The sequence below is a fragment of the Rattus norvegicus genome, chromosome 5 (assembly GCF_036323735.1).
Source record: "Rattus norvegicus strain BN/NHsdMcwi chromosome 5, GRCr8, whole genome shotgun sequence".
Lineage (NCBI taxonomy): Eukaryota > Metazoa > Chordata > Mammalia > Rodentia > Muridae > Rattus > Rattus norvegicus.
Window position 1 is genome coordinate 22628906 of NC_086023.1, and position 25151 is coordinate 22654056.

Below are 25151 nucleotides of genomic sequence, written 5' to 3' on the forward strand. Positions count from 1 at the left end.
AGAGAACTACTAAAGCTGATAAACAACTTCAGCAAAGTGGCTGGGTATAAAATTAACTCAAATAAATCAGTTGCCTTCCTCTATACAAAAGAGAAACAAGCCGAGAAAGAAATTAGGGAAACGACACCCTTCATAATAGACCCAAATAATATAAAGTACCTCGGTGTGACTTTAACCAAGCAAGTAAAAGATCTGTACAATAAGAACTTCAAGACACTGAGGAAAGAAATTGAAGAAGACCTCAGAAGATGGAAAGATCTCCCATGCTCATGGATTCCAGGATTAATATAGTAAAAATGGCCATTTTACCAAAAGCAATCTACAGATTCAATGCAATCCCCATCAAAATACCAATCCAATTCTTCAAAGAGTTAGACAGAACAATTTGCAAATTCATCTGGAATAACAAAAAACCCAGGATAGCTAAAGCTATCCTCAACAATAAGAGGACTTCAGGGGGAATCACTATCCCTGAACTCAAGCAGTATTACAGAGCAATAGTGATAAAAACTGCATGGTATTGGTACAGAGACAGACAGATAGACCAATGGAATAGAATTGAAGACCCAGAAATGAACCCACACACCTATGGTCACTTGATTTTTGACAAAGGAGCCAAAACCATCCAATGGAAAAAAGATAGCATTTTCAGCAAATGGTGCTGGTTCAACTGGAGGGCAACATGTAGAAGAATGCAGATCGATCCATGCTTATCACCCTGTACAAAGCTTAAGTCCAAGTGGATCAAGGACCTCCACATCAAACCAGACACACTCACACTAATAGAAGAAAAACTAGGGAAGCATCTGGAACACATGGGCACTGGAAAAAATTTCCTGAACAAAACACCAATGGCTTATGCTCTAAGATCAAGAATTGACAAATGGGATCTCATAAAACTGCAAAGCTTCTGTAAGGCAAAGGACACTGTGGTTAGGACAAAACGACAACCAACAGATTGGGAAAAGATCTTTACCAATCCTATAACAGATAGGGGCCTTATATCCAAAATATACAAAGAACTCAAGAAGTTAGACCGCAGGGAAACAAATAACCCTATTAAAAAATGGGGTTCAGAGCTGAACAAAGAATTCACAGCTGAGGAATGCTGAATGGCTGAGAAACACCTAAAGAAATGTTCAACATCTTTAGTCATAAGGGAAATGCAAATCAAAACAACCCTGAGATTTCACCTCACACCAGTGAGAATGGCTAAGATCAAAAACTCAGGTGACAGCAGATGCTGGCGAGGATGTGGAGAAAGAGGAACACTCCTCCATTGTTGTTGGGATTGCAGACTGGTAAAACCATTCTGGAAATCAGTCTGGAGGTTCCTCAGAAAATTGGACATTGAACTGCCTGAGGATCCAGCCATACCTCTCTTGGGCATATACCCAAAAGATGCCTCAACATATAAAAGAGACACATGCTCCACTATGTTCATCGCAGCCTTATTTATAATAGCCAGAAACTGGAAAGAACCCAGATGCCCTTCAACAGAGGAATGGATACAGAAAATGTGGTACATCTACACAATGGAATATTACTCAGCTATCAAAAACAACGAGTTTATGAAATTCGTAGGCAAATGGTTGGAACTGGAAAATATCATCCTGAGTGAGCTAACCCACTCACAGAAAGACATACATGGTATGCACTCATTGATACGTGGCTATTAGCCCAAATGCTTGAATTACCCTAGATCCCTAGAACAAAGGAAACTCAAGACGGATGATCAAAATGTGAATGCTTCACTCCTTCTTTAAATGAGGAAAAAGAATACCCTTGGCAGGGAAGGGAGAGGCAAAGATTAAAACAGAGACTGAAGGAACACCCATTCAGAGCCTGCCCCACAGGTGGCCCATACATATACAGCCACCCAATTAGACAAGATGGATGAAGCAAAGAAGTGCAGACCGACAGGAGCCGGATGTAGATCGCTCCTGAGAGACACAGCCAGAATACAGCAAATACAGAGGCGAATGCCAGCAGCAAACCACTGAACTGAGAATAGGTCCCCCGTTGAAGGAATCAGAGAAAGAACTGGAAGAGCTTGAAGGTGCTCGAGACCCCAAAAGTACAACAATGTCAAGCAACCAGAGCTTCCAGGGACTACGCCACTACCTAAAGACTATACATGGACTGACCCTGGACTCTGTCCCCATAGGTAGCAATGAATATCCTAGTAAGAGCACCAGTGGAAGGGGAAGCCCTGGGTCCTGCTAAGACTGAACCCCCAGTGAACTAGACTATGCGGGGAGGGTGGCAATGGGGGGAGGTTTGGGAGGGGAACACCCACAAGGAAGGGGAGGGGGGAGGGTGATGTCTGTCCGGAAACCGGGAAAGGGAATAACACTTGAAATGTATATAAGAAATACTCAAGATAATAAAATAAAATAAAAAAAAAAGAAAGAAATTAAAAACTTTTTAGAATTTAATGAAAATGAAGGTACAACATACTCAAACTTATGGGACACAATGAAAGCTGTGCTAAGAGGAAAACTCATAGCGCTGAGTGCCTACAGAAAGAAACAGGAAAGAGCATATGTCAGCAGCTTGACAGCACACCTAAAAGCTCTAGAACAAAAAGAAGCAAATACACCCAGGAGGAGTAGAAGGCAGGAAATAATCAAACTCAGAGCTGAAATCAACCAAGTAGAAACAAAAAGGACCATAGAAAGAATCAACAGAACCAAAAGTTGGTTCTTTGAGAAAATCAACCAGATAGATAAACCCTTAGCCAGACTAACGAGAGGACACAGAGAGTGCGTCCAAATTAACAAAATCAGAAATGAAAAGGGAGACATAACTACAGATTCAGAGGAAATTCAAAAAAATCATCAGATCTTACTATAAAAACCTATATTCAACAAAATTTGAAAATCTTCAGGAAATGGACAATTTCCTAGACAGATACCAGGTATCGAAGTTAAATCAGGAACAGATAAACCAGTTAAACAACCCCATAACTCCTAAGGAAATAGAAGCAGTCATTAAAGGTCTCCCAACCAAAAAGAGCCCAGGTCCAGACGGGTTTAGTGCAGAATTCTATCAAACCTTCATAGAAGACCTCATACCAATATTATCCAAACTATGTCCATTCTTATATTGAACAGAAGTGGAGAGAATAGACATCCTGGAACCAAGGATAAACGAGTGTATTCACATTCTGACTTTTTGTTTCTTCAGCACAAGGATTGAAGACAAAGGCATATCAAACTCACTCTTCCTGGGTACAAGGATCTGAATTATAACCACAGCAGGTTGCAGAAAGGAACACAATGGCCTCATCAGAGATGACTATATATAAGCCTCATGATAATCTACAGACTTCACCTTAAGTTTACAAGAAGGACAGAATGGAGATGGTGCCAACCCATCTTGTACATGGAACAAAATGCATATCTGAGGGAACCGAGATGGTATATACCCAGATTGGATGAAGTGAGTATCCCTGAGTTGGGTGATACATAAGCCCCAGCCTCCCCACCAAATCTTCATCACCCCTAATCAAAAAAAAACCTTGCTGCCCTCTTGCTCCACTGTCACTGATCTCCTCTCTCTCTCTCTCTCTCTCTCTCTCTCTCTCTCTCTCTCTCTCTCTCTCTCTCTCTCTCTCTCAATAGGATAGGAATAGGAAGAACCAAGGAACAGATGTACAAATCTGTGTGCTTCTCAGTTTTCTGACTGGTAGAGTATGGCAGGTACTGTTTTTATGTATCATTAAATCACTCAGCTTTTGTATGCCAAGGGTTCCTGTTTTATAGGAGAAAGAAAAAGGAGACAGAAGTTGTGGACTCACCTGCTTCCTTTTATCTAGCCCTTTCTTCTTATGCTGAATTGTAGAGTTACCACCTCTCCCATTCTGGAAAGTGCCTGCTGTCCTCACTCTCATACAGAAAGATCCTATTCCTGAAGGTTTGGGATACATTATAAGGATATTCCTTTCAGATAATAGTCACTAAATGGAGGTGTGTATCTCAGAGGCAGAGTATTTGCCTAGCGTGTTTTATGCCTGTCACTGACAAACTGTAACCTGGTTCTAGATAGTACATTAGTTCAACAGAGAAACTTACATTAAGAACTTGGACCCCAAACAAGAGGGTGGTCAGTTGTTCCAGAGAATGGGAAGATGAGAGGTTGCTTTTTCTGAAGAGATAAGGGAGTAAGCAGTAGGGCATGGGGGCTCTTCCTGTTGCATGTGGAGCTCCTGGGTAGACAGCTGGCCTGTACTACTCTTAGACAATGATGGTTTTCTATTGTCGGACCCTCCTGGACTTTGTCAGTGTTTGCCCCCCTACTGAGCCTCACTGATGAATGTGAAAGCCTTTGTTCCCTTGATGGAACATCCTGGCCTTCCTGTCTACCATAGGGGGCAGCTAACACTTGAAAGCTAGATCTTTTGATCTCAGCTTTAGTTTCAGTTTCTGTTTCTCCATTGTGTTTCCACTCAGTGGTTGGGGTATATATTCTGTGTACCCAGTAAAAGCTTTGGCATTCATTTTCTTGAAACATGAGTGACACAAGTCTGTGTGTTTCTTCTTAAATCTTGCAGGCCTGCACCCAGTTCTCAGTATCCTGATGATGCAGGCATCTTCACTCTGTATGATCATCCAGTGGTTGTCCTGTCTTCTGCCAAAGAGGGACTCATCTAGGAATGCCATTTTTCACTGAAACCCAGAAAATTTTCAGTGGTTTTCAACTGTATTTCTGAAAACTCTGTTATGGTAATATTGTATTTTTCAAGCTTCCAAACATACCTTTCCCAGTGCACAGCATCTATGCTGAAAGTGTTTCAACTTTTAGGAGCATTCTGGGGCTTCTATCAGGGTTCTTCAAAGCACATTGGTAGAAGACCATGTTGGAAATTTCCAGGGTTAAGTTGTTTGAGCTTGTCTGCCAGAGTCTGTTTTTTTCTTTGCTGAAAAGACTTTCAGTTTCTAGGAAACTTGACTTCTCATGAGGCTTGCTAAACATCTCAAGCCTGCCAATTTTCAAGGAGAGTCTTAATTTTAGATGCTACTATGAGTCTGTGTTACTTCATTTTTTCCTTCCATACCAAATAGTTGTGGCTGGACAGTTTATAAAACAAAGAGGTTATTTGGGGTTTGGGGTTTATGAGCAAGGTGCCAGTGGCTTCAGTTCTACTTTTGGTAATAAACTTGTGAGGCTGCATGCACAGTGGAGAAACAGATAGAGAGCACTCTGTGCAAAATAATAAAACAGGAAGATATATCCTTTATAATAAGCCACTCTGTGGCCCATATTCCAGTCCCATGAGCTGCTCACTTGGGGAGATGGAATGAATGCATTCATGAGATCTCCACTATTATGATTCAAATCCCTCCCAAGAGTCTTCATTCCCAGCACTGCCACATAGAGAAACAATCCTCAACATGGATGTGAGAAAAAAAAAAAACTGCTTTCAGGGGCTGGGGATTTAGCTCAGTGGTAGAGCGCTTACCTAGGAAGCACAAGGCCCTGGGTTCGGTCCCCAGCTCCGGAAAAAAAAAAAAAACAACAACATGGATGTGAGAATGGACAAACACATCACAACACTGACCAGGCTAGCTCTAAAATGCTATCACATGTCCCATGTCCATCCACCAAAGCCAGCATATACTTCTGTTACTCCAAACTCTTTCAAATGTGGAGGTGAAAGAAATTCCTCATAGCTCTTGCCACTGTAGATCTACCTCCTAGGAGTAATTGCTACACTGACAGGTATGAGAAAGCTTGATATATTACTGAGATGAAGACCTGATACACTAGACTTCCAGACAGAATTCCTATACCATAATTGGAGGCTGTTTCTCCCCACCTCTGAACTATGCCTCCCACATTGTTTTGTCCATTGTGTGTGTACATTGATGTATGGATGCACAAGTATATGCAAGTGTGTATGTGTGTGTGTGCATGCGCGCGTGTGTGTGTGTACACATGCATGGGAAGATTAGAGGACAACGATGGTGCTATTTTTAGGTGGTGTTCACTTTTGCTTTATATGTATATGTATATATATTTTTTCCAACAGGGTTTCTCACTGTTCTAGAACTCAATAACTATACTATGCTGATTGTCTAGCAAACTCTAAGAATCCAGTAGTTTCTCAGTCTCTGGTTCTGCTATACTTGTGTATGTACCAACATTCCAAGCTTTCTTAAAAATTTTAATTGAAAACAGTTATGTGATATATTCTGATCATGGTTTTCCTTCCTCTGCTCTCTTTAAGGTCCTTCCTACATTCCCACTCACTCAGTTCCACACCACCTTCCTCTCTTTGTTTAGAAAGTAAATGAAAAGGCCAACAAAATAACTAACTAACCAACAACAACACAAAATAAAAACCAAAAGAAACACATACAAGCGCATACAAATAGACATACAAACACACCATAAAAACATGTCAGAAACCATAACATACTGGCAAAAGCATAGATGTTATACATATTATGTAACTAGCAATAAAGTTTCATTTATTGATGATTATATAATATGAAATTATATATTACAATTACTAATTATATCATATAATTATTATGTCTGCAAATCTCTATAAATGATCTCTAAGTTAGGGTGATAGACACAAAGTCAACTGGTAACCAACTGTTCACAAAAATTCATGAACAAAAGAAAAATTAGTTTATTAGACATTTAGAAGAGTAAATAAAGTTTTGGACTCAATAACACCACCAATATTATGATGTATGATTATACTAATCTACTCGATACTGTTTAACAGATGAAATCTTGGTGGTATTGCCAAAATGATAATAGTTAGTTGTTATATCTGGTAAGGTGCCAAAAATTTCAGATTTTTTATATCTCTACTTAAATATCCATACACAAACGCACATTCTCCTGAATACATTTTGACAAAGTGCACTGGCTATAGTTTCTAAACATTCAGTCTATCAAGATTTATAAGTTTTGTTCATTTGTTAATTAGAGTTTTGCTGCTGTGAACAGACACCATGAACAAGGCAATTCTTACAAGGACAACATTCAACTGTGGCATTCTTACAGGTTCAGAGGTTCAGTCCGTTATCATCAAAGTGGTAGCATGGCAGTGTCCAGGCAGGCATGGGGCAGAAGTACCAGAGTTCTACATCTTTATCTGAAGGCTTCTAGGAGAAGACTGGCTTCTAGGAAGCTAGGACAATGGTCTAAAAGCCAATTCTCAGAAGGTTACACCTACTCCAACAAGGCCACACTTCCTAATAGTGCCACTCCTTGGGTCAAGCATATTCAAATCATCACAGTTGATAATCACACCATTGTCAAGAATAGATAGATGAACTCTTAGAAACTTGAAAGTTTAACCTGTAATTTGTACAATGTCAGTAGTTTCACCCTTGTGCAGAAGAAAAGTTGCCACCCACAATTCCCTCAGCTCTTCCAAAAAGAAGGCCCTTTCAAGGAAAACGTTTGTGATATTCATTTGGTACAAACATTTCCAAGAAAGACCATGTACTTGGGAAGAAATCTTACAGGTCTTATATTCTAGAACTGTGACATTAGACAGAAGAATGGCTGATGGAATGAGAAAGGTATCACCAGATCCACAGAGAATTCAGATACTGTGACGACACGCGCGCGACTGGAAAGTATCCATGAATGAAAGAGATTTTTATTTAAGTACAAAATGTGCCTTTGAAAAAACAGCAGAAGCTCCTGACATTATACAACACAGTGAAACAAACAAACAAACAAACAAACAAACCAACAAACACCCCAGCCATCTTTATAGTCAAAATATCTATCAAATTATTAGCTATACATATAGCACCAAGGGCAACCTTACACTGCATGAGATGCATAGGCCAGAAGAGATCAAAATCATTTGAGGCTCTGTCAACAACAACTTGTTTTACATTCAGAATTCTGAAGTATACATTTATGTGGCAGGCATTTTTTTTTCTAAAAAACACTGTACCATGCAATAAATATTTGACTATAGTCCACAAACAAACAAAGTCTATGGAAGCAAAAGACAAGTGATTAAAACAAGTTCAACAAAGCAATATGTTAAAAAAATAGTCTACAAAATACCATTCCTATTTCTTTGTGTTGACATGGGGCCTCCCCTTAAGAGTAGTTAACATCCCCAATGAAACCCCATTGGAGAAAACTAATTTTTTCTTTGCAAGTCATTGTCAATTGTAGATGATTAGGTATGAGATGTCAGAGCCCATGTCCTTGTCCCCTTCTCTGCTCTAGACCCACATCTGGCTAGAACTTGTACAGGCCTTTCTTGTGTTAGCTGGCACCTTCTATGTGAGTTCACATGTGTACAAGTACTTCTGTATCTGGGAGACGCTGTTTCCTTGGAGTTTTCTATCCACAAAAATAGAATTTACATATTCCATGAATACAGAGCATTCAAAAGGACACCTACCTAGCGGCTTTAGTCCTAGAACACTTCATGACTAGTATTCACTGCACTGGAAGCTATTCTGCATACTACCAGAGGAGAAAGGTATCTGTCAACCCAACTCCAAACCCTGAAATCTACAATGGCAACAACTAGAATGCAAGGTGCAAAGGTACAACAGTGGCACAAATGGCATTAACCAACCACTATCTGACTAGATTTAAGTCTCACATTATGAGATGGAACTCATGTCTTACAGTGCTTGCATAGCTATGGATCTTAGACTGAAACTAGAGGAAAACCAAATAACTGCCCAAGTAACAGCAATAGCAATACAATGACTTTTAATGGTGTTCTGCTCTAGACAAAGATCAATGTCTTAATCAGTCATCTTCAGAGAAACTTTATCTTGCTTTATCTCCAACTCCCAGAGCTCATAGAGTCATGCAGAAGAATTTGTGGGGTTTTGCTGTTGTTGGGTTGATTTTATTTTATTTCATTTTTTTTATAACATGAATTCTGGGGATTGAATACAGGTCCTTCTTGTGAGACAAGCACTTTAGAAATTTAGCTCCTTAAGCTACCTATCCAGTGCTTCTTATTTAATTCTTTTAAGAAAAGATATCATTAAGTTGATTTTGCTGCATTTGATTTTTGCCCCTCCAGCCATAGTCCTCTTGGTAGTTGGATTATAGACCTGTGCTTCCATACCTGTAGCTGGGGTGTTTCTGATGCTCAGTTATGTTCTGTAATTGATATGAACCTGGACTTTGTTTTCAAAAAGTTCTGTATCTAGAATAGTAGTGAAAGTCTGAGGTAGTGCTTCCCTTTGGAGCATAGTGCAGGCTTATTTGATTTCAGGATAGTAAAAGATAATGTGTGTTTTGTGGGCAAAGATTATGTAAGCTTGTGGACAGGTCCATGTAAAATACTGGCTGCTTTTCAGCTGATGTTTTTCATTTGTGTTGTAAAGTCTTGAGATCTTAGATACTGTAGGAGCTTTTTTGCGTCAACCACAGGGGATACGAAGGCCACACTGCCTGCTCACCTTTAACTATGTGCTCCTTTGCTTCTGACTCAAGAGTTTCATGTTTCTTGCCAGAATACACAAACCACAGAGACATACTTCTTGGCTTGCAAGTAGGGTAATATCTCAGACAATTCTCAGTTCTTGGCTCAGTACTGTAAGGAAAGCACATTGTTTCACTTGCTGGAGTCTACATCAGCCCGGCTGCCTAGAGACACAGAAGTAAGTAAACAAATGATAGGTTTTCAACTCTTCAGGCACTGGACCTAAAAGTTCTAGTTCATCTTGCTGCTCTCAGAATTGCTGTAGCCCCAGCTTACAGAGCTAAGCCCTGTCAAATGCTTGTTTTGAATCCTACTTGTTAGGACAGATCTAGAATCTTGTACCTGGATGCTAAGAAAATTTGTATATGTTGCCAGAGAGCAGAAGCTATGGAGGTATCTTTAGAAACAAAACAAAACACCACCAACATCATCAAAATGATAGACTATGTCACCAAAATGATGAAGGTCTGACCAGGAAGAGTTGAAGGACATGGGGAGAGCCGATCTGATATTTGAATCCCTGTCCGAGTGAGAACAGTATTAGAATTTACTCCAAAGTGTGGATGTTGGAGTGACAGATGTTAAATACCTGAGAAACACAGCTGCAGAATGTCTCAAGTTGGAATGGACTGTCACAAAAGGACAGTGTTTCCTGGGAAGGAAATATAATTAGATAGGGGCAGGTTCACTTCATGAGACAGTGCTTGAACTAGATTGGGCTTAAGACTCCTGGAAGTTTAAGAGAGTTTAACACAGAAACACTTAGTTAATGCTTGAAGTGTAACAAGATAGCCATGTAGTTAGTAAAACATTTTATTCTGTAAATTTACAAATGGGAGAGATTCTATTGAATTTGCTTAATCTCATGACATATTTTTAATAAGAGTTACCACTTGTTTCTGAGAATACTATTTCTTTTCCCATTTCTTTTTTTTTCCATTCTTCTGTCCATTATTTTCTACCTTGCCACCCCTTCCCTTTGAGACAGCATCTTACCAGGTAGCCTAGGATGGCCTAAGATTCACAATTCTCCTGTCTCAGTTGCCAGGGTACTGATATTACAGGTGTGTGCCTTGACTCATGACTGTCTTTTAAACAATTTCCACTCTTCAACATTTGCTGCCTCATCAAAGCAACACTCTCTCTGGCCCACTCATGTCCTGTGAGATAGAGATAGTCATTACCACAGGCAATCGTCAACACTTGGCTCTGTGTGCTGAACTACAAAAGACTTCCCATTCCAAGCCTCAAGTGGTTCTCACAGTAATTTTCTCAGATCCACTCTGTGTGATCCCATTTGGCAGAGGAGCAACTTGAGATGCAGGCTATTTAGTTTACTGAAAGACACACGTCTGAAGTACCAAAGGGATCTGGAAGGGTTTCCCTTTTAATTGCTTTTACCATGACCCATTTAAATTACTGACTCAGATGTGGAGAGAAAGGATATAGTGTGTTTAAAAGGGTTGGGGCAATGAATGGAATAATGGTCCTACAGTGTTAGAGGAAACATTTCTGTGTGTCTCCTGGGATAGATACTAGAATAACCTAGGGCGGCTTTTGTCTCTAAGTTGCCTTGTTATGGCTGACTCCCCACAGATTATTTTAAAATATGACTTTACTCACTCTCTTTCTTTTTCATGGGATATATTGTCAACGTCCTATATTTCAACAATTATAAATTGTGGCACAGATTATTCTAGTAAGGCCAGAACAATTTCTTTCTTTCTTTCTTCCTTTCTTTCTTTCTTCCTTCCTTTCTTTCTTTCTTTCTTTCTTTCTTTCTTTCTTTCTTTCTTTCTTTCTTTTTTAAGATGAGGTACATGGACTTTCCCATGTCCCCAAGGAAGGCCTCAAATTAATGGATCTTCTGTATTTAGTCTCCTTTCAGCTAGTACTGCAGGCATGTGACTAATCTGATCTAGTTGGTACAGATTATTATAAAACTTTGTGAAATTGAGCAATTACATACTCAATATTTATTTCAGAGAAATTAAACAACATAAGATGTCCTTATGTTTAAGGGATGGTATAAACAATGGTATATTTACAATGGGGGTGAGGGGAGGAGCTTCTAAGGGACAGGAAATTAAATGGATCTCAAGGTCATTGTAGTCAATGAATATAAGCCAATGTCAGAAGATCATGGCTGAATATTTTATGTAAACTTAATACAAGATGGAACATTTCTGTGTGTCTTGAGAGAGAAGAAAGCCTCCAAAGGGAAAATACCCATAAAACTGGGATTTAGGCAAGCATGTGAGACATTTTATTATTGGTGATTGATGGAGAAGGACCCAGCTCATTGTGGGTAGGGCCATCTCTGGGCTGGTGGTTCTGGGTTTTGTAAGGAAGCCATGGGGAGTCAATCAGTAAGCAAAATCCCTCCATGGGCTCTCTGGATCAGCTCCTGCCTCCAAGTTCCTGCCCCATTTGAGGTCTAGTCCTGATTTCCTTCAATGATGAACAGTGATATAGAAATAGAAGCCAAATAAGTTCACTCATTCCCACATTGCAATGGTCATGATGTTTCATCATAATGATAGTAAGCTTAAGATGAGCATATACCACATATTCTATTACATTAGCCTAATGTTGTAATATAAGATTTTAGTGATGAAGACTCACCACTGTAGTGATCAGTGGGGGATGCCACAACAGAAGAGGAGGAAGAGGTGAAGGAGTCTTTCATAGTGATGGAGTGGTTTGTTTTTCTAGATTGTGGCGGTGATTGCAGAAATCAGCTTACACCAGACTGATGCCATTAAACTATCCATGGCCATTGCACCATATCATTGCCTGGTTTGGATCCTGTTCTATAGACATTTCATGAAGTGGTGTAGAAGGTACAGGATTGTATCTGTACCCTTTATCCAAGTTCCTGTGAAACCACAGTTACTCCAGATTCACACCATTCACTGGATCCATTCCCTGGGTGAGTTTCAAGTCTTTGCCTTATCTCATGTAACACACACAATGTTATAAAATAGGTGTTCTAACTCCAGATTTACTGCTGAGAAAATTAAGGATTTGAAAGTCAGAATTACATAAGACTTGAGTTCTAGCTCAGTGGTAGAGTGCTCGCCTGACATGTACAAGGTCTGACACTTACAAATAAAATAAGAAAATAAAAACACAGCAAGGACCCGATAACCAGAAAGTGATCATGCTAAGAATTAAGCAAGGTTATCTGCCTCTTTGGATTTTGTTCCTCTGCCTCCTTCCACCGCTGCACTGAATTATTTTAGCAAACAGCTTTATGATCATTTTGTTATTGGCCATTTCCAGAAAAGCAAAAGGAAAAAGCAGATCCTGATACTCTTATGTAGGGCAGATTTCTAGATGACATTTGAGTGTTTGCTAATTGGTCTTAGGCCCAGATTGTCCAGAGCTTGAGCTTCCGAAGTGAAGAAAGGGCATGCGTGCAGGTATGGTTCAGCTTCTCTTGTCTGATTTATAAAATCTATTTATTTTTCTAACATCTGATTTTATCCTTTGATGGTTACATATAATATTTTGGAGTATGTAAATTTAAAATTTCTGTAAATTTAAAATTTCTATAAATTTAAATGGAAAGGTCATGAGAACTCAGATTTTTTTCTTTCAAGTTATTATTAGAAGAGTGTACTTGAGAGTAGGCAACAGGCTCCAGGGGTCATGTGAAGGATGGCTCCATTAAAAGCATGTTCTCCTCTGCTCAGTGAGCTATAGACTGGATCCAGACCTTGCAAATGCCTCTCTCATATACCAGCAGTTGTTTCATGCTGGGTATATAAATTGACAACATGACCACAGGGTGTGCTTAACGAGAAGGATTTTATTGTAGATATCAGAGAGAGAGAGAGAGAGAGAGAGAGAGAGAGAGAGAGAGAGAGAGAGAGAGAGAGAGAGACAGAATAGCCAGTGGACTCTGGAAGAGTCCAGAGTAGAAAAGAAAGTAGTAGACTGGACATTAGAGAAGCAAGAGCAGAACACACAGAGAAATATAAAGGCAGTGAGAGACAGAGAGACAGACAGACACAGACACACATACACACACACACACACACACACACACACACACAGAGCAGAATAGCAGGGATAATGAGTAATTGGGGTTAGGAAATTGGGAGCTGGAAGGTAGGAGAATCAGTGGAAAGGGCTAGAATGCAAGCCAGTATAGACTTTGAAATGTGTAACAAGGACCTTTCCCAGTAAGGAAACCTGGAAGCCTGCATGTACTTCAATATACTAATAGGCACCACAGATAATAATATTTCCCTTTGCTAATGATAAAGAAAATGATTCCTTTTGGTGGAGGGGAACTGGCTTCAGAATTTCCTGAGAAATGCTAGCTTTTATCTAACCATCCGAAATCCTCCTATAGTTCAGATGGATGCATGTATGGATATTTGGAATGCTTTTTGGAGCTTAGGGAGTTGGGGTATCCTTTAGACCCAACACTGGGCTCTGGAATGGCCAATTGGGATGTCATTTGGGGTTTGTAGACACCTGAGCAGACCTGTTTCCAAGAGTCTCACTAGGAGAGTCGTACCTATGTAAATCCTTTGCATAGTGTAATCATGCTGTAAGTAACAGAAAGAGAAGAGAGTAAGAATCTGCTTTCTATGGAATGGAGATTTCTAATCTGGTAAGAAAGCAGGCACTGTATTTCCTGAATCTTGGCCATCTTCATCCAAAAATTAAGGCTATTTCTGATGTCAGATCTACCAAACTAATTTCAGAAAGGTTTAAACAGTATTTTTGTTTGTATTCAATACTAGTTACTTGTTGTGGGAAATAATAAAATTGTTACCACGCTACCACAGGCAGGCATGTAGGCAGGCAGGCAGGCAGGCAGGCAGGCAGGCAGGCAGGCAGGCAGGCAGGCCTGTACTGTTCTCACCTCAGCAGACTCTTTGACCTGGAGCTACGAAATCTCTCCACCCGACTCTCTAAGTTCCCATGGCTGGTCACTGCTTCCAAAATTCCCGTGGCTGGCTGAGGTGCCCCACCAACGTACCTTTTTCTGGAACTCAGTTGAGTCGCTGCATGAAGGAAAACACGCCAAAAACTTAGTTTAGAATCAACAGGTAACACAATTGCTGGACACAGCAACTAACATCCTAATTTTTTAAGCATTCTAAGTTAAACTCCTCTGGTGGAGAATCCTGGCAGGTCCGCCATCTAAACCAGGGGCTGCTTGTTAGGTATATTTTTCCTCCAAGCTATCTCCATCCAAAAGCAAATCACCTTTTCCTGCCTCCTCTCTTCCCCTCTCCAACCCAGAAGTCCCACTTACTTCTCTCTCAGTGATTGGTCTCCTGAAATCTTCATTCATTAAGGGAAGATTCTGTCACAGTTACTTTTGGTCTAGTTTATTAATTTATCTTTCTACTTTTCTTTATATATAACATAAGGCAAAGTTGTTGATGCTGCTGTTGCTATTATCATCATCATCATCATCATCATCATCACTACTACTACTACTACTACTACTACTACTACTACTACTACTACCATTTTGAAGTCTTACTACATTGCTCTGACTGTCCCCATACTCCTGGGCTTAGCTATTCTTCCTGGCTCAGTCTCTTCAATGCTGAAAATATAGGCCCCCACCATATTATCAAGATTTAGCATTGCTCATCCTCCTCTATCCCCTTCTCATCCTTGTCCCCCTTTTATTACTCATCTTCTCCTCCTCCCTGGAAGAGATTGAGATCGGAGTCTCACTCACAGTAAGCATGCGCTGTGTCAGCTCTACTCTTGGTCTCCAAATAATTCTTTGCTTTTTAAAATTTACATTAGTTTTTCTTTCTTTCTTTTTTGTTTTCTGTGTATAGACATTTTGCCTACCTGAATGCCTATGCACCCCTTTCGTGCCTGATACCTGCAGATGACAAAAGAGATCCTACTGTTATTCTAGTAGGACTATCTTGTCAAGCCAGTCATTGTTGTGGCAGTCAGGGTCTACAGCTGTGTGAAACTAAGGTTTCCTTTCCTCCTTTGGCAGCATGCCCAGGACCTTCCAGCACCATGAACACTAGCTAGTAGGGATGACACTTGCAGGTGAGTATTAGTGTGATTTCTCCATGTTCAGTGGTTGAAAGATGGGGTGATAGTGACAAGTTCTAGAGGGTAACTAAGCTCTGATGTAGCCTACAATGCTGTGGGTGTCCATGGCACCCCACTGGCCAACAATTCAGAAGAATTCATCCATGGTAGTAAGCTTGCCATTTTGGGCATATCCCCAAAGGATTTTATGTCCTATTATATGGAGAATGACTAGGCTCTTGTGTTAGAATATGATCTATGAATGTAGCTGTATGAGAATAATTCTGAGTGCTTGTGAGAAAACTCCAAGAAAACATGACAGAGGTCTTGTGACCTCAGCCTTCCAAGGCCAAGAATTGTTGAAGGAATGTACTTGAATGCTCCTCCCAGGTGTAGTAAATAATAGTAAGTAATAGGAGTGTGTTTGTTTCGGATTGTGCATAGTTGTTATTTAACCAAAAACTTGTCCTTGTGGTTATATACAGCTTGAAATCATGTGACATTTGCTCATATGATCTTGACTAATCTTCAGAATATAAACTTGTCTGATGCTCTAAATAAAGTTAGTTATTGCATGAGACTTTAGTCCACTTCACTTTTAGGCTCCATTCTTCCTGTTTCCACAAACTTTAGAACAGTGACACTTTTAAATGAATGAGCATTCATGACACGAACATAGCTATGTCAAGAATACCAGCGACTCAGACACATAGGAATAGTGAGGCTTTCCCCTGGTCCAAGTACAACCTCGATAGTGTATGCGAAAGGTACCAATCTCCTACCAGATGATGTAGCCTGAGACTGCTCCTTCAGAGACACCACTCTATGTTTATTAGCTAAGTCACCTCCTTCAGCTCCATACAGGTAAACCACTTCCCCCTTCATCTGTCTGTAATGAATGTAATCTCTCCTTCACCTGTACATAGTGAGCTCACTTCCTCCTTTGGGGGGATGAGGCTTCTCCATCAGAGTGCATGGCTCACCCTCTCCCAGCTTTTCTGTAATTCATCTGTTCTTTCTTCCTATCCTGTCACTTCATTCAGGACAACCTCAAAGCGATACATGTTGTGATCTACAAAAGGCATACCTGCTCATGCATGTTCATTGCTGGTCTATTCCTAAATATCAGAAAACTGAAACAGCCTAGATGTCCATCCACTGATGAATGAATAATTAAAATGTTCACTTCCACAGAATATTATTTTAGGTGAAAATTATGTAATTCTATTTCAGTTAAGATATATTCAATAAAAGTACTAAATAAGATACTCAAAAAGAGAAAAGGAAAATTAAATTACAAAATTGTAAATAAATTGTAAGTGTGTAAATTTTATGTAAATAAATTGAACTACATCCAATACTCCTGAATAAGGTATCCAGACCTAGTAAAAGAAACATCAGATTTTGTCTCTCATTTGTTGTTGTTACTTTTGAATTTTTAGGTATATATGTTTCATTTGGGACACTCACACTGGCCAGGAATTTATTGAGGGCTGATTAATATCTGGAATCTTCCAGTGATGGGAGATTGAACACAATAATCTAAAAGCTTAAAGGGGAAAATGGAAAAACAATGATTAAATTGGGGTAGGGTGGGAAGGCAGGGTAAAGAGGGAGTATCAGGAGTTCAAGATAACTAAACTAAGTGTTTTGTGAGAAAGTCATGTGAAAACTTATTATTATAGAAACTTCCTAAGACACCACACACACACACACACACACACACACACACACACACACACACACACACACACACAGAGGTATAATGAAGATTCCCTTACAATGAGGAGACAATACCTCATAAGTTTCTCTGTAAGATCTTGTTTCTTTTTGTAGCCCTACATAGTATGTTGGTGGGCACACTAGTAGTCATTTCCCACAATGTGACTGTTTTGGCCAATGACTGAGCATATATAGGTGTAGCCACATAAGCTAATATTGTCTCACATTGTGGTTGTCTTCTTGGCTTGCGTAAAGTAGTCTATGATCTTCAAATACAAAAGTCACAAAACAAAGACTACCAGACAGTCTGTGGCATTTGTTCATGTTTCCTTTCAGCATTTTTTTTCTATTTTGGTGCTATATACCAATTTATATGCTGTTTATTGATGGTCTGGCACTCCCTATATACATTAGTTTAATTAATAAGAATAATTATAATTACTTATTATAATTAGTAATGATAATTAATAATTAATTGAATGGTTTACTTTAGGTATGCTGAGGATCAAACCCAGATTCATGTACATTTTAGGCAAGTGTTTTCTCAATCAGCATATTCTGTCAAATACCTTTTCACAGTTTATTTATTTTTTATTAACTTGAGTATTTCTTATATACATTTCGAGTGTTATTCCCTTTCCCGTTATCCGGGCAAACATCCCCCTCCCCCCTCCCCTTCCTTATGGGTGTTCCCCTCCCAACCCTCCCCCCATTGCCGCCTTCCCCCCACCAGTCTAGTTCACTGGGGGTTCAGTCTTCACAGTTTAAAGATGTGCATATGTATCTGTCAGAAGCTACCAGATGGTCAAAATTATCTGAGCTCATGTCATGAATGAAAGTAATTTCCAGATCTTCTCACCTTCAGGTCACTTTGCTCCAAGGCTTACACTTCATTGACTCAAATCAAAAAGCTTGAGATTTGCAGGCCCAACTTTTGTTACCTGGGGTTTTCCATGGAGATCTAGTCATCTGGTGCTCAACTCAGGACTTCCTCCTCAAGAGGTTCCTGTGACTATTGAGAAATTTAATGAAAACAAGAGGCCTTCAAGACTGTACCACTCTAGTGTAGTCTATCCATGGCAGGCACATCAGAGCACTATGATGGAAAGTGTTTAGATGTCAGGGACTGGCCTCTTCATTACACGGGAACATGTGGGCATCTGCCTAGAACAAAGTTGTTACTTCTTGGGAGCTCTTTCCAGGGCTTGTTGGGTCCTGCTAACTAACTTTGACTTGGCAAAACTTACATCTTGATAAGAAAGCAAAAGTAATTATACATACATTTTGCCAATGATCTGCTTTCAAAGCCTTGCACAAAGTTAAAACTAGAGCAATGAAACATGGGCACAGAGGGATATACAATGGGGCTGTTGTGAGTGATATTTTATGACAAGGGCACAGGGTGATGCTATGGGATGTTGTGAAGGGTTATTTTATGACAAGGGCACTGGTATGAAGTATGGTATATGATGAACCCTAGCTTTTTTAGCGGGACAATAGGTTAAACTTTAAGATTATAGTAGTTTACCATATTTGAATCTACCATTAGATAATTAAAAATTATTCAATATAGCCTCTTATAGACTTTAAGTCACTGATTTCTTGTGATATAGAATTTTCATAAGTTACTATGTAAGATCTTGTTTCTTTATGCAGCCCTACATAGTATGTTGGTGGGCACACTAGTAGTCATTTCCCACAATGTGACTGTTTTGGCCAATGGCTGAGCATATATGGGTGCGGCCACATAGGCTAATATTATCTCACATTGTGGTTGTCTTCTTGGCTTGTGTAAAGTACTCTATGATCTTCAAATATGAAAGTCATAAAACAAAGTCACTCAATATGCATCTCTGTAGTTAAGTGACATGTGACTCTTTACTGAGTCCAGATGAGGAAAGACTCCTCTCATTTGGCAATTTTTTCTACACTTTTACTAAAGGATTCCATCCCATCCTAGTATTGATGGGAATTCACAGACAAATTGTGGCCTACTTCCATATTTATAATTTTAAAGGTACTTTTTCTTCATGATGCAATACATTTTTGAGAGAATTCATGTAATTGTTATATTGTTAAATAGTGATCTTAAATAAATAGGTAGGTGAAAGTAATTACTCAAAGCTCATTTGTTATAAATTGATGTTTATTACACATAACTGTTAAAACCAAATACAGAGGCGATTTTTATTTCTTAAGCTGAAGACACATTGAATGGTCCAAGTTTAATGTAAACAAGAAGTTGACCTCAAGGAAAATGTCGGTTATCCACTGTCTTCTATTCTTCCAGTAACCATCTTGGTGGGAGTAATACCCTGGGATCTAGAAGAAGAAGAAACATATTGTCCTGTTGCCATTCATGGCTTTAACGTTATACTAGGCATTATATTAGGTACTCTAACTCTCAAACCCAGTCCCTCTTACTACCTCCCAGTCTCTAATGTACACTCACTGACCTCTGACTGAGTATCTGGCATCCTTTTCATGTCAGTCTATATTTCCCTCATGCTCAAACACTGTTGACTGAGATGTGCAAACCTTACAGTTATGTAAGTTCAACCAAAGTTGGAACCCTTATCTCAGGTCTGTCTTCACCAGGCAGCGTTCCCTCACTTCTCTTGCTCTACAGGAAGAACCGGAAAGTAGAAAACTTATTTCTGTCCTATGCCATGGAATTTATAGCTTATAATAAAATGATTGTGAAGCACATCTGCCCTTCCCACTGGCAGTGTTCCCGGCTCTTGTTTGCATATTAGGACTTCTCTTTTTCCTTAGGGAGGGGGGCTATTTTCTTCATGTCAGTTAAGTTGTGTCAGACCTACTACAAACTTACCATGCCAAGTGACTAGTATAAAAATCTATGTGAGGAGCATCAGGCAGTCTTCCAGAAATTTGAGTTTGAACATGTGGCTTTGATAGGTTTACAGAAAAGCACAAAGTGGAGAAGTCCCTGTGGTGAGTCATTCCAGCTATGGGCAGGCAACTTGAGAAACTGATTATTTAATTCACACAAAGGTTCACAGAGCTTCTTTGTATCCTGTTTCTTTTTCTTCATTTATTGATTGAGTCCTTCTGTTATTTGCTGTTTTATACCATCTAAAATGGGCCATCGTGTGTGTGTTTGTGTGTGTGCGTGCATGCGCACACATGTGTGTGTTTCTATGTATTATGCATGTCTTGATATACACACATATGTGTGTGGGGGTGTGTATGTAGATGATAGACATTGGGTTTCTTCTCTAATCACTGTCTTAGTTAATTTTCTATTGCTGTGAAGAAATTACAACCAAGGCATCTTATAAAATAAAGCATTTAATTTGGGGGATTGGTTACAGTTTCAGAGCTTAAGTCCAGTAGGCAGGCAGAAATGGTACTGGGGCAGTAGCAGAATGCTTTTACATCCTAATCAAAAAGTTGGCATGGGTTTTTGAAATCTCAAAGCCCATCACTAGTGACACATGTCCAATACTTCACAAAACAGTTTCACCAGGCAGGGGCCGAGAGTTCAAATGTATGAGTCAATCAATAGGTGTCATCCTCATTTAAACCACAGCAATCCCTCTCCTTCTCATTTGCTGAGACCGGGCGGCCACTGCACGTGGAGCTCATTGACTGGCTAGTCTGGTTGGCCAATGAACTTCAGAGATGCAGGTTTGCTCAAATAGTCCTGAGTGCTTTGTGGGAACTGGCAGTGAGAGCCCAGATCCTAATTCTTGTTTACTGATTACATGTACTACCTGAGCCATTTCTACTCTTTGCTCACATTAATAAAAATTTATTTCTGATGCTTAAATACTTTGAATATACTAGCTAATGTACTTTTTAATTTTTCCATTATTGTAATAAAAATTGCTAAGCTATTATGAGCTTAACTTGGCAACTCATCCTAAGCTTTCCTCATAATTCTTGATGTCTACAATGACCTCAAGAAATGACTAACAGTATTTTTGATAAATTACTTTTGAGCAAACCTAGACTGATAAAGATTAGCTGTTTACTTGAAATTACAAAGCTACAAAGGCATATATTGACCTTTCAAAATGTTTCTAATCATGAGGAGAAAAGTGAAAAAAAGTTTTGATTCTGCAGAGTGCTTTTCATAACAAACAAAAAAGTCACAATTAAAGATGGCTCTTTCTTATCTTCCTGTATATACAATTGTGATTATTTGATCTCTCAATATCTTAAGACACACTATGACAAAGTATACCTTACAGAATTGTTTTTACTCTTACAAAAATTTCCCTCCTACATATTCCATATTGCAAGGCACCTATAAGAATGCCAAGATACAGATATGTTATCCATAGAGCAAATCAATGGTAAAGATGCCTAGCAAGCCCTGACTGCTCTAAGTGCTACTGTACAATCTATTCTGTGTTGTTTACTGATACTAGGCTCTAAAAATTTAAAGATGATAGACAGTGTCCACACAGCCTGTTAAAGAAAAATGTTATCCAAATATCTGTTAAAGATGTTGAAGATAACATTAAAGGTCTGAGAGAAACAGGATCTTGTGGTCAGAGAGGGAATGGAACCACCTCTGACTCCGACAACAATAAATGATTATTTACAACCAAGGAACAAGATGGAGACAGCCAATGGAAAAATACTAGAATGTAACAGTAAAGAGAAACTATTTACTTGCACAGGGTTATTGTAGAGGGCAGACGAACTGATAAAAACCTGAGGTGGTTAGGTATTCAGAGTCTTGAGTTTTCACAATTGATTCAGGTCTTTGAGTTTGCAGATTCATTCTGTTGAAATCCTGCAGACTCAAAGGACCTGATTAAGGCTTTGGTTAAAGAAGAGTTTTGGTCAAGCCCAAGAAGTTCATAGCTAAAAATGTGAAGGGGCAAATAAGTGACCTAGAAAAGGATTTAGTTTTGTGGCAAAGCATTTTAATTCCATTACTCACACAGATGTCACTGTAACCTCTTTTTCCAGACATAAATTATTCAAATACATGTATAGTAGTGATGCCTCCATTAACACAAAAGAAAACAAATCAATCCAAAATGATACATTATGTCCAACATGTATTCTGCAGGAAAAGGCATTTTTACCTGTTGGGATGATTTCTTAAATGTAATTTTACCAAAAAAAAAGTCATTATCAGAAAACCATTTCACACAGCTTCAGTTGTACAAATGGCATTCCAAGTACTCAGTGTCACACAGTAACCTGCTTACCACATGACTAGACCCCAAGCATGTGTGATTTGCATTTTCTCACTGACTTCATTCTGCACAGTAATGAATTAAATTTGAAGTGTCAAGGAGGAAAACATTTATAGATAGCTAATGCAAGCTTGAGGATTTACCTTAAAGTGGAAACTATCTATAGCACAAACCTAAATACTGATACTTGCACCATGGGTCCACACGCAAAAGGTTGTGATTGTAAATTGAAGAGTTACATTGAAGTCAGGAGAAAGACATTATATCTGTTGGGTGAAGCTGATGCATCACTCCTGATATGCCAAGTGTCAATCAAAAGGGATAATGGCATTCTTTTCTCAGTCAGTCTTTGGAACAGTAATGGTCTGAACATTTCCAATATAGAAATGTAGCTGTCAACTATAATTTTTTTTTAAAATCCAATAACAAATAAAATAATTCAATGAAAGTTTTGTGTCTAAATGGAGACATGCTAGAAGTATACATTACAAATTTGAAGACAAGATGGAAAACTAGCTATTTTTCAGTTGAAAACATACTAACAAGAGAAATTCTACTCTTCTGTATTTTTATAATGAGGCTAACAGCTCATTTAAAGTTACAGATATTATGAGTAACGTGTTACTATTGGCCAGAGAGGCTCTGAAGCAAAGCTCATAGGACAAGGAAAAAATAAAGTTTTAAAGAATGTGCAGAAAAAAAAGTTACATGGTTGGGGATTTAGCTCAGAGGTAGAGCACTTGCCTAGCAAGTCCAAGGCCCTGGGTTTGGTTCTGAGCAAAAAAAAAAAAAAAAAAAAAAAAAGAATGTGCAGAATAATAGAAGCCTGCAAAATAGAAACATCAGGAGGAACCAGGAAAGCCTAGTCTTCAGTTTATGAGTAAGGGTTAGAAATGACTAAAGGACTTCACAAAATGGGATGAGACAAAGTTGTTTTTTTACTATACTCTAGGGTCTGGAATGTTTCCCAAAGCCAGTGTTGTTATAGGTTTGTTCTGCTGCTTGGAAATAGGATACAGTGGTATAACCTTGGGCCTAGAGGTCTGAGGTCACTGGTCTTGTATCTTTTTAAGGGAACTATCCATTAGGACCTTTCTTCCCTTCTCCTATTCAGGCCCTGATGTGTAGGGAGCCGTATTGGATTTGGGCCTGGGCACTTTGTGACTGCATAGCTCAAGGTGGCTACGTGACTCTGGGCTGCATGGCCACAGAGGTTCAACCTTGAAATGACTGCCATACAGACATGAGATTGTTGAACTAAAGCCTCTCCCAGGAAGACCCTGGGAGCAATGACAGGATGTTTCAGCCTGAGCAAAACACCGGATGTCCCTGAGCAGATTCCTGAGAAGGGTTCGACCTTTTCAAAGAACATGTCCCTGAAAGACTGTTGCCTTTTTGTTATAGGAGGATATCTTGCAGTGTAGTGATTCACCTTATATCCTTGGACACTTCCCAAACTCCTCCACTCTAAGCTTCAGTTCCCGCTTCTATTTCTGCCTCAGAGCTTTAAATGCTGTACATTTCTCTCAATAAATGAGACCTTGACAACAGAACTTTTGCTTGGTCTCCTTCTTCTCTCGCCCCCCATTTAGGCCCAAGGGTAGCGCCCCTTCGGGACCCTGAATAACTGGGTCCCTGCTGGCGGGGACACTGACGTGAGGCAGATGGCCCTTCGGAGTCACTTGTTTTCAATGCATCCAGGCCATTCTGAAGTGAAGTGATAACCACGAAACAGAAAGAAAAGCCTGATTCATCTCTTTCTGTTTTGGACTTATTGTTTATTTTACACGAGTGTGGCATTCATGCTACTGCATGCCTGAAGAGGACACACTCCAGGAGTTGGTTCTCTCCTCAAACCATGTTACAACTCAGGTACTTGAGCTGTCAGCTGTTAGCTGCTGAGTGATCTCGATGGCCTAGCCTTTTTATTTTTATTTAGATTTAAAAAGATTAGATTGTAATTTGCTAGTTCTATGAAAACTGACTAACTTAATTATCTATCATGGAGGGAAGGGAACAAGAGACTTTTAAGAATGGAGTTGAAAGAACCTAGCTCGAGTCTCAGGATGGCATGCCCCAGGAAACACTGATCCCGGATGAGCCCCCAAATGAAAGATCCCATGCAGAGAGAGACCCTTACTCAAGTCTCGGGAAATCGCGGACCCCAGACACAGAGAGACCATTTTGGATGTAATAAGCAAAGGCGAGGTTTATTACGGAGACCTATTATAGAGATCTCCGGGCCGACACGTATCCCATGCAGGAGACAGAGGAGTCGACCCGGACTTTCAGAAGCAAGGGGTTTTTATAGGGTGAGGAACAGGGGGTTGGGGAGAGTCGGCTCGGCTATAAGTGATTGGCTCATTCAAACATAGCAGTGAGATTACAGCACAGCAGAAGAGTACGTGCTGACTGGGACGTTCAGGATTTTAGAAGCCTGGGCTGGTTCCTGTATTCCTTTTCTTTACCTTTATGGCCTGTCAGTCTTGGTTGCAGGGTAGGCCCTGCCCTGCCTGGACTTGTCTGGGCTTGTTTCTTATAGTTTTTGGCTCTGAGTCTGTGGATTTTATAACTTACTCTTTATATTTTATATTTTAAACCTTAAATCTGTATAATTTTCTTTTCAGAGTAAGAAGATATCAGAGGGGGAAGAGAGAGGAGCAAAGGAGATGTTCAGATGCTGCACAGAGTGGGGAGGCTGAAGAACTGCAATGAGCCTGATTGCTTTTCTGTGGAATTTACCTCCTCCATTTTTGTCAAACTTCCAGTAC

At 39.5% G+C, this 25151-nt stretch overlaps 1 pseudogene across 1 annotated transcript in view; it reads left to right on the forward strand.

The window, feature by feature from the left end:
* The first annotated feature begins 15480 nt into the window (after positions 1-15480).
* Zfp652-ps1 (zinc finger protein 652, pseudogene 1) overlaps positions 15481-25151 on the forward strand; it is a 50822-nt pseudogene continuing 41151 nt past the window's right edge. Inside the window, exon 1 of the transcript XR_010066804.1 lies at positions 15481-15493. The product of XR_010066804.1 is annotated as a zinc finger protein 652, pseudogene 1 (transcript). The remainder of the gene's footprint in view (positions 15494-25151) is intronic.